The following is a 10,333-nucleotide window of genomic DNA, read 5'->3' as shown; positions in this document are numbered from 1 at the left end:
TGCCAGGGGACTTGCAATGACCCCAGCCAGTTCCTTTAGGACTCTAGGGTGAAGATCATCTGGGCCGGCTGACTTAAAGACGTCCAGCCCCTCCAGAAGCTCCCTAACTAAATCCTCACTCACTCTGGGCCCAGGTGAGCCCCCCCCTGGGGCCCGAAGGGGGCCCAGCAGGGAGGCGGCAGTTCTGGTCCTTACTGAGGAAGACACTCTTTGGAGTCTGGAGTCAAAATTAGAAATCTCCAGCTATTCCTCTAAATTTTTTTTCATATGGCTTCTGAGTCTATTTATGTGTTTATAATTATTTAGTTCCAGAAGTGGGGTGATCAAATAAGGAAAAAAAAAAAGAAATTAAGATAAAGATTAATTTCTTTGTTAAAAGGTAAATAAACTTATGAGACACAATCCCCTCACAGTGTGATGGCAATAGGCAAACATGTTGCCTATAAGTAAATTCTATTTCATACTACAAAGTGATTGTCCCAGAGGTTCATAAATATTTTATTGTAGTACTACTAAATGCCATTTTCCTTATTCTATTTACTTTTGCATACATTCATAATTGGTCTGCTAACAAACACTGTTGTGAGAGTTATATGAAACCTTTTCCTTGAGGCTCAGTGTAACAATTCATTGAATATTAACTATACCAAGTAGCTGAGTGGATTGTTATCAGTTTTATGCTTGGAAAAGACCCAAGCAGCACACAGACCTACCATGCAGACCTCAGTTTATAGCTGATTGTTTTTAGTGAAAGCTCTCATGCACCTGGTTTGGTGCCTTGTAAAAAAATATCTTTTCTCTAGGGTATAATTACAGCAGCCTCTTTTTTAACCAACAAGAAGAAAGGATATAGGCAAAACTCAAATTACACCAAATATTTGGTCTCAGGTTTGTCTTTGCAGTCTACTGGAAAATAGGTGTAAGAATTTCAAATCCCAAGATAACAATAGGTTCCTGTTATATTTTGTGAATGTTTAAAAGGATTTAATTCAGGCTATGTTTCCCTTAATTTTTTAGTTTAGATCAAAATCTTAAGCCAGGAAAGTTAACTGTTTTCTGAGAAAATGTTGCCACTCTACTAAATGAAAAAATGGTGTTTTCTTTATGCAGGTTTAATAATACTAATGGTTCCTATTCTATAGCGGGGATTTGAACCGGTAATTTGGATTTACTGGATAATATTATTATTCTTTCAATTTGATTAAAAAGTGCATCTGTCCGTTACCTTTACAGTAATTCCAGCCAGATGAGACAGAGGTAAGTAAAAGATAAAGCACATTCCAACACAAACATATTTTCCATAAATACATTCTTGATTAAATAAGAAAGACTAACTTGGAAAACAATTGACAGTTATTTATGTAAATTTTAAACACATTGCATTAAATATATTTTATTATGATCACTCATTTAAAAAAAATATCAACCCTATTTCAGGAACAAAGCTTTTAGGGAAATCTCCAAAAGTTCCAGGGTTAAACTAAGAATGACAGGAAATGGCATTTGATCTTATCAGCAGCTCAGTGATGGAAGACTGCTTTGAGTTGCTCTGAAATCACGGTTCATTTTTCCCAGAAACACATGTAATGTTCCAAAGTTTTGAGTAGTGAAGGTCTCTGTAATGACATTAACCTTATCCCCATACCTACAGAACAACCAGATACTTTTCTGGTTGTTCAGATGGATGGATCATGGATTTAGAGAACATGCAGATGTCTTTTCATTTTCCTGAAAAGAGTACTAAATATCTCCATAATATTGAGCATTAGGGCTGTGCAAAACTGCACCATTTCATTTTGACTTCCATTTTGACATTTTGATGAATCAGCATTTCAAATTTTGTTTTGATTCAAAACCACTGTTCTGTTTTGTTTCGTTGAAACAGTTTCTCCATTTCGACACTGTTTCAACGTTTCGCCTACAGGCTATAATGGGGATGCTCAAAATAGCCTATAACTTTGTCATTTCTGGCCTTATTTGGATGAAACTTGCAGGAATGGTAGCCCGTTCTGAGGGCATGAAGCCTGCCAAGCTTCAAGGAGATAAGTGTAGGGGTTTCAGGGAAACTGCACCTCAAAGTCTTGAAAGCAAAACTCATGTCACATGTATGTGTTAAGCCACAGCAAGGTCAAAACCTCAGGCGTGGTAGCCCCTGCTGAGGCCACAAAGTCTGTCAGCTTCCAAGGAGATAGGTGCAGGGGCTCCTGGGTTCTGGGGCCCTGGATCTCTACTGCTGAAAGGCAAAACTTGTGACATGGGTGGGTGACACTGTGTGTGTGTTAAAGTGCACCCTCACTCAACTAACACCAAGGCAGAAAGCAGGGCAGTTCAAAGATTGATGCTTTTCATGCTGTTTTTCAATCCGTCCCACAGAGCACTGGGATTGGAAGGGACCTCAGGGAAGGATGACAGTCATTGGCCAGCTACACAGTCAATAATGAGAGCAGTCCTTCCCCTCCTTTCCCTTCTCTTCCCCCTCCCTCTTTACTTTATTTTCTGTTTCCCTGCAGGCAAGCCCAACTTGAGCTTTGAAACTTGAAACGTTTTGAAAATTTTGAAACATTTCAGCTTGCCTTGTTTCATTTTGAGCCTGTTTTGAAACTCTCTGTTTCATTTTGATTTTGCTGTTTCAAGCTCAAAACGAGTCAAAACAACATCAAAACAAAACTGCCAGTGAAATTTTGCACAGCCCTACTGGGCATGTCTACATGAGATGCTTAACTGTGCAGTAGCCTAGTTTACTGTGCAGTAAGTGTGCATGTCTCCATGTACCTGCAAATGCAGGTATCAATTTTACTAAATATTAGTTACTGCACATACAGTCACACATGTGTTGGCATGACCCAGGAGCAAATTTGCTCCCAGGTCAGCCCTGCCAGTAGGGGGCCAGCTTGAGGCTAGCCCCATGGATGGGAGCCTCTCCTGTCCCAGGGGATGGGCTACTTCTATGGCAGCCCCCACCTCAAGCTTTTAAAAACCTGCAGGCTTTTTGAGTCCTGGGGCATACCAGCAGGAAGCCTGAGGTGACTTCAGGCCCTGTGTCCCACTGGGCAGGATGCAGGCTAGTCCCACCAGCCTGCTTGCATCCCAGTGCTACTGCCTGCCACTGCAGTGCTGTGCAGATGCCAGGCCCATGCCATCCAGGCCTGCAAGGTGCTGCAGGCTGTTGTAGCCTCCTGCAAGGCCTGCCAGCCCCCAGGCACAGCTGCAAGCAACTTCTGGCTGGGAGGGCCAGCTTCCCCTGCCTGCTGCTCTCCCCCAGCAGCCTGCCCAGAGCCTGCAGGTGCTGTGGGGCTTTGCATCTGTTGCTCAGCTGCCAGTCCTGCACATGCCCCTGTGCTGGGCACTACAGGCAACTGCCCAGGCCTGGCATCACAGGGACAGCTGCAATGAGGCCCAGAGAATTGGTGCAGGATTCCCCAGTGGTATCCTCCCAGCTGATGCCTGTGTTTACTCCTGTGCCTGCCATGTGGGGCCCCAACTGGTGCAATGAAGAGACTGGAGACCTCATGCCACTGTGGGGTGAGGCAGAGGTACAGCACCAGTTTGTGTGATGCAGGTGCTCCAATGCCCACATGTATGAGGGGCTGTCACGCTGGATGCGGAAGCGTGGCTATGACCAGCTGGCATGGCAGTGCCGCATAAAGGTCAAGGCCTTGTGGGCACAGTGGGACACTGTGAGCAACTGCAATCATCAGCCCAGAAGTTTCTGCAAGTCCATGACCTTTATATGGCACCTGATAAAGATTTTTGCACTCTGGGAATCAGGCTACAGTTGTGTTTTGTACAGAAGCCCACAAGTGGCACCAGTTCCTCCCCAGAGAGAAGGAGGGGGGGGCGAGCCCCAGCCCAGTGCCTACATGAGGTGCCCTGCCATGTGAAGACACTGCCCAGAGTCACAAGCCATTGCCACTAGCTAGGACTGAGTGGCGCCACCAGCCATGCCAGCTCCGGTGATGTGGTAATGCCAGCACTAGAGGGAGAGTCCTCCCTACTCCTGACCCTGTCCCTGCCCTTGCCCCTGCCCTTCCTCCCTGCCCATCGCAGCTGCAATCCCTCATCCCAGATTCCCCATTACAGCACACAAGAAGGCAGGGCACAGTGAAAAACTGTACTGAGCAGTCCATGCCCCCACAGATAGGTGGGCACAGGCCTCTCACACACTGAGGAACATGTGAATGTTGGTGGCAATGTCCTTCTCAGTTGTGGGGGGTAGGGACATGTAGTAATGCCCTAGCTAGCCCTCCAGGTGGTGGCAGAGGTTTTGGGGCAGCCTGGGCTTGCCCCCGCCACATTGTTGAAGCTCAGGGTCCCATGCCAGGTATGCAAGTGTGCCCAGGGTACCACGGTGATCAGTAGCAGTAGGGTTTAGTGAGTTAGGTACCTCTTGGTCTATGCAAACATCTCCTCATACATTGCCCATGAGAAGTGCAGCAGGGGCATGCCTGTGGCACATTGCTGGAGTGGGTGGGCTGGCCCTGGGGCACCTCCCTGGAGAGGCCCCCTGCAATGAGAGTGGGGGTGTGGGCAGCTCCTCATTCCAGTTGTCTGGGAGCCCCATGCCTCCTGAGTGCAGGTGCCGTGGGCTGGGAAGCAGCACAGGATAGTGGCTGGCCTGCAGGAGGGGAGTGGGGAGAGGGGAGTGGGGTCTGAAGTCATGGCAGCAAGTGCTGCCAGAAGCCTGGCCTGTCCCACCCTAGGAAGTGGGCAGAGGAGGCAGACTGCCCACAGCCAGCACTCAGTGACAAGCAGGGATGGGGAGCTTGGTCACCTGGGCTGGAGCCTGCATGATCAACATACCATGGTCCCTGGGAACCCAGGCATGCCTGACACCTGATCTGCGGCTGGGCAGTGCATGGCCCCTGGTATAGATCATCTTATATGAGAAATGTTGCAAACTCTCACAAACAGATTTTTTCTCATGGCTGTGCATGTACTGCAGCTGCCTGCAGAGAAGAGGCCACACTTGGCATTCAGGATGCTGGCTCATAGATTCATACATATTAGGGTCAGAAGGGACCTTAGCAGATCATCAATTCTGACCCCCTACCCTGGGCGGGAAAGAGTGCTGGGGTCAGATGACCCCAGCCAGGTGCTTGTCCAGTCTTCTCTTAAAGACCTCCAAGATAGGGGAGAGCACCACCTCCCTTGGAAGTCCATTCCAGATTCTGGCAACCCTTACCATAAAGAAGTTATTTCTGATGTCTAACTTGAATCTGCTCTCTGCCAGTTTGTGGTTGTCATTTCTAGTTACTCCAAGGGTAGCCCTGGTAAACAAAGTGTCTCCTATCCCTTGATGTCCCCCCTCAATGAATTTGTAGATGGCCACAAGATCCCTTTTCAGCCTTTTCTTGAGGAGGCTGAAGAGATTCAGGTCCCTCAATCTCTCCTCGTAGAGCCTTACCTGCAGGCCCCTAACCATATGAGTGGCCCTCCTCTGGAACCTCTCAAGGTTATCCACATCCCTCTTGAAATACAGCGCCCAAAACTGGATGCAGTACTTCAGCTGCGGCCTCACTAGTGCTGCACAGAGGGGAAGTATCACCTCCCTGGACTTGTTTGTGATGTATCTGCTGATGCATGATAAAGTGCAGTTAGCTTTACTGATCATTTCATCAAATTGATCACTCATGTTCATCTTGGAGTCAGCTATGGCTCTGAGATCCGTCTCTGCTACACTGCTGCAGACAGCATTATCCCCCAGCTTGTAAGTGTGTTGGTGATTCCTTCTCCCTAGGTGCAGCATTTTGCATTTGTCCTTGTTGAATTGCATCCCTTTTTATTCTGCCCACTTCTCCAACCTGTCCAGATCTGCCTGGATTCATTCCCTGCCCACTAGTGTGTTTACTTTACCCCATAATTTGGTGTCATCCATGAATTTGGACAGAGTGCTCTCCATGCCCTCATCCAAGCCACTGATAAAGACATTGAACAGCACTGTTCCAAGGATTGAACACTGGGGAATTCCACTGCCCACATCTTTCCACGTCGATGTCAAGCTGCTCACCATAGCATTCTGGGTGCATCCCATTAGCCAATTTGCCACCCACCTGACCGTGTAATCATCTATGTCACAGCCACTCAGTTTATTTATGAGAATAGGATAAGATACCATATCAAAGGCCTTCTTAAAATCCAGGTTGATAACATCTACCTCGTCCCCTGCATTTTGTACCCTGGTCATAAAAAGAAACAAGGTTAGTCAGGCAGGATATACCTGCAATGAACCCGTGCGGGGTCAGAGTCACTGCTGCCCACAGCTGGGGCACTGTGGATGCACCATCTCTGCCAGAGGCAGACCCAGAACCACACCATCCTCCTGGAGCAGCTGGTGATGACACTGGAGGACCAGTTGGAGGACTTATGGGCCTCACAGGTGGAGGACATCACCCACGAGGATCCACAGGACCAGGCAGACTGGGAGTTCCAGACACAACTCTTGGCACTGGAGTGTGAGTGGTTGATGGTGCTGCAGGAACAGAACACGATCCTGGCCTGAGCAGTGCAGACCACAGACAATGACTGCCTGGTGCTGGACACCATTCTGGCCCTGGCAGTTGCCTTTGTGCTGCCCACTGCTTGGCCCCTGACTCTAGTCCCACCTGACCCCTGGCAGCCACCCACCCACCACCCAGCAGCAGACCCCCCTATAGGTCTGGAAGGAGGTCCTGCATTCATGGGAGAACAGCTACAGGCTAGGATGCTGGCCACTTGTCCCAGGGCTCTATTCCTTAGATGCCCCCACCCCATGCCCCCCACCCTGGTACAGCACACAAAGCACTTTGTAAATAATCTGCACAAGAGAGTATTTAATTGTTGATGGGTGGGGTGGGTAGTGGAGGGGCTCTGTTGGGGAGGCGGGGGGGAAGGGGGCTATGTTTGTTAGGGAGGGAAGGGGGAGGGGTGTCTGTTTGATGTAAGGGGAATAAAAACTGTTGTACTTGTGAGACATGTTTTCAGTGAGTGTGTTTCTAGGGGTAGGAGGGGGGTGGATGTGGGCAGTGGTCCAGGTGGGCTACAATGGGGATGCAGGACGAGGTGATTATCCAGGGCATCCTGTACCCAGTGACCTTTCCCTGGGTGGTGGTTGTGCAGCTTTCCAGGGGTGTTGAGGGAGGCCTGCCACTGTTACTGCCATTGCAGGTGGTATTCCCATTGCCAGGTAGACTCCACCCACCTCACCTCATCTGCCCAGGCCTCATGGAAAAGCTCTCTCCAGGCCTCAAAGATGTTACATATCATGCAGGATATGACAATGACACAGGGGCAGTTGTCCTTGGTGAACTCGAGTTGGGTGGTGAGGGTATGCCAGTGTCCCTTGAGGTGGCCAAAGGTGCACTCCTCCAAGGTGTGGGTCTGGTTCAGGCAGTGGCTAAAGTGGGCCTGATGGGGTATCATCTGGCTAGTGTAGGCTTTATGAGCCTGGGCAGGAATAGTTAGGTGGGGTCCCTGATGAGGAGATGGTGGCCAGAGGCGCCCCCTGCTATGCTGTGCTGTGCATGGGGCCAAGTCCCTCCCGCTTCCATCTAGGGCAGTGTCTGCTACACTCCCAGCCTCTCTTGCCGGAGGGTGCCAGCCCCAGCCAGCAGGAAGAGCTTCCAGGCAGGGCTGCTGCTGCCACTGTCCAGGGAACTTCCCCAGCCTCCAACAATGACTCCTCCTGTCCCTGCTGGGAAGGCACAGGACAGGCAGGTGGGGTGGGAGCAGCAGCAGCAGCCAGAGCCAGCACAAGCTCGGCTGCAACCCCACTTGGCAGGTGTGGGACAGAGACTAAGACATCCAGCAGTGCCCTGTCCCCATCTCCCCTCTCCTAGGGTTGTCTCTTGCTGCCCGCTGGTGGCAGCTGCTTTCCTGCCCTTTGTAGTGCTCTGTGAGCTAGGAAGCTAGTGCTGATCCCTCTCCTCCCCACCACACCTGCAGAGGGCCTGGGCCATGTCACAGAAAGCAGGTGAAGGGGAAGTCTCCCACATGTGCACGCTCAACTTACTCACATCACAACCACCCCCCACCATACCCACACACACACCCAGCACTGTCCCACACATCCTACACCCCAACCACAATCCCACCATATCCACACATACCACCTACAGCCCCTTACACACATACCACATGCATTCACATATACACCCACACCTCTTACCCTGCCATTCCCACACCCCATACACACACTTACATATCCCCCCACAGCCCCCCACCCTCTCACACATCCCACCCCACCACCATACCCACACCCACACCCAACGGCCCCACACAACCCAACCACACATACCACACCCCACACACCCACACAAACACCCCATACCCTCAAACTCCCCTCATGCCACCCACACATCCACAGATATACACACACCCTTACACTTCCCATCCCCACCATACCCATGCACATATTCAACTGTCCCACACACCCTATACCCCAACTACATATCCCACAATTCCCACACATCCACACAAATAACTCCCCCACCCCACCCCACCCCACCATAGCTGCCCACACACACAAATGTCTCATACACCTCACACCTCAACCACGCCCACACACATCCCACACCAACACCCCACACAGCCACACCCCCACCAACCACATACTCCCTCAATCACATACACACATCAACCCCTCCATACACAATATACAAGCAACAACCCCCCAGGGAATACTTCCAGGACAAGGGGAGATCCTTCAGGTGACAAATGTCAGGGGTTAGGGGACGGGATTTGTAGTCACAGGATGGTGAGCAGGGGTTGGGGCACCTGTCAAGGGGCAGGGCTACCCTTGTGACCTTGACACTTCACCAAAACTCATTAAGTGGCCCTCTAGCCAAAATAATTGCCCATCCCTGCCCTGTGTTGTGCATGCTGCTCCTGGCCAGGAAAATGGCTGGCCAGGAACCAGCGAGTGGGGCTGGCTTTTCAAGACGGCTTCTGGTTGCTGGCAGCTTCAGCTGGAGCCTAAAGCTCCCTTGGTGGCAGCATGGTCCCACTGCACAGCTACGGGGAGTTTGGTACTAAGAGCAGCAAATCTGCTCCCTAGTCTCTGTATGCATTGACACCTGCCTGGCAGCATTTATTCGCAAGTAGTTTACTTGCAAGTGAACTGATCTTGGATCAAATGCATGTGTAAACGTGCTCACCAGCATGCACCTGTGAGGACCTGGAGTAATTGTAATAGTGTGAATAGTCTTAGACTATTGAACACCATATTCTGCAGCAAATTTGAATTGGTGTATTGAATAGGAAGTGGGTAAGGAACTTGACTGCAGAGTTTGCAGGAGGTTTTAAGGAAGGTGAGATAGATTGTATTCCCTGTTGACAGAGTGCAGAGGACATTGCCTGTGTAGGTCAGATTTCAATGAACAAATTATTTTAAGAAAGCAGACCTGGTTCTTGAAATTATAATACATGCACCTACATTGAACACCTTCAAGAGTAAAATGGATGCTTATCTTGCTGGGATTCTATGACCCCAGTTGACTTCCTGCCCTTTGGGTGGGGAGCTGGACTCGATGATCTTCTGAGGTCCTTTCCAGCCCTAATGTCTATGAAATCTATGTTCTCAAAACTTATGAAATAGATTTTTGCTCAGTAGACACTTGCATAGAAATCAAATCTGGTCATTCTACTTTAATCTGTTCTGGAGATATAATGAGTAGTAGTGTAAATGAAAAGGCGTGAATGGGGCAGCGGCCCCAGGTATTACCTTTGGGCAGTCATCACAGCAGCAGTCAGAGCTGCTCCCTGAACTACAGCTACCCTGCTATTTCTCTAATAATGAGCCTAAAAGTAGTAGGAAAATCTTAGGACTACTAACAAGAAGGGCATTTTTAAATCCCCATGTTAGAAGTTTCTCTTGTAATAAGCCTTAAAATATCCTTAATAATCTTACCCCAGGGAAAGAGAGATATTATGAAATTTATAGGGATGGTTATAGATGGGAGAGGGTGGGTTGAAAAAATCAGGCTTCTAACTGAAGAGCATCATGTCTAATGAGAGAAAGTTTCAAACTTAACTACATTATTGCCATTAAGTAAATATTAAATACTGCACATGGCTGATTATTGGATTTTCTTAAAGAAGAATTACAACTATATATCTCACTTATCTTTAGGATCTGAAACCCACAACATACCAGTAACAATGGGCAAACCCTAGGAACTTACTTCATTTTAATAATTTTATTCTGCCTTTGCTAAGGTAAACTCCCACTCATGACACAGCTTAATAAAAATATCCTTTCCCTGTGCAGTAATACCCGTGTATGTGTGAGGAAACACTACAAAGGGAGTCATGTGGCAATATTTCATGAGAGAGAGAGGCTGTGCTATGACCCACCTTG

The sequence above is a fragment of the Gavialis gangeticus genome, unplaced genomic scaffold, assembly GCF_001723915.1.
Source record: "Gavialis gangeticus isolate Ggan-Ray unplaced genomic scaffold, GavGan_comp1, whole genome shotgun sequence".
Lineage (NCBI taxonomy): Eukaryota > Metazoa > Chordata > Crocodylia > Gavialidae > Gavialis > Gavialis gangeticus.
This window is presented reverse-complemented; position numbering follows the sequence as displayed.